This window comes from Eimeria tenella, genomic scaffold, assembly GCF_000499545.2.
Source record: "Eimeria tenella Houghton genomic scaffold, Eth_scaff3142, whole genome shotgun sequence".
Taxonomy (NCBI): Eukaryota; Apicomplexa; class Conoidasida; order Eucoccidiorida; family Eimeriidae; genus Eimeria; species Eimeria tenella.
Window position 1 is genome coordinate 1,454 of NW_013543004.1, and position 230 is coordinate 1,683.

A 230-nucleotide genomic window follows, 5' to 3' on the forward strand; every position below is an offset into this window, starting at 1 on the left:
TGCGTGTTGCAGCTGTGCTGCCCCACTTCTTTCTTCTGCGTGCCAGAAAAAACAAGAGTCCGCCTTTTGCCCCAGGGGGCCCCCGAGGGGGCCCCCCAGGGGGGCCCCCAGGGGGCCCCCTGGGGGCCCCCCTCCCGGGTAGCAGCAGGAGGCTTGAGGGGCCCCTTGGGAAGCAGCTTTGGGAGGGCCCCCGGAGGAAAGGCTGCTGCTGCTGCTGCTGCTGCTGCTGC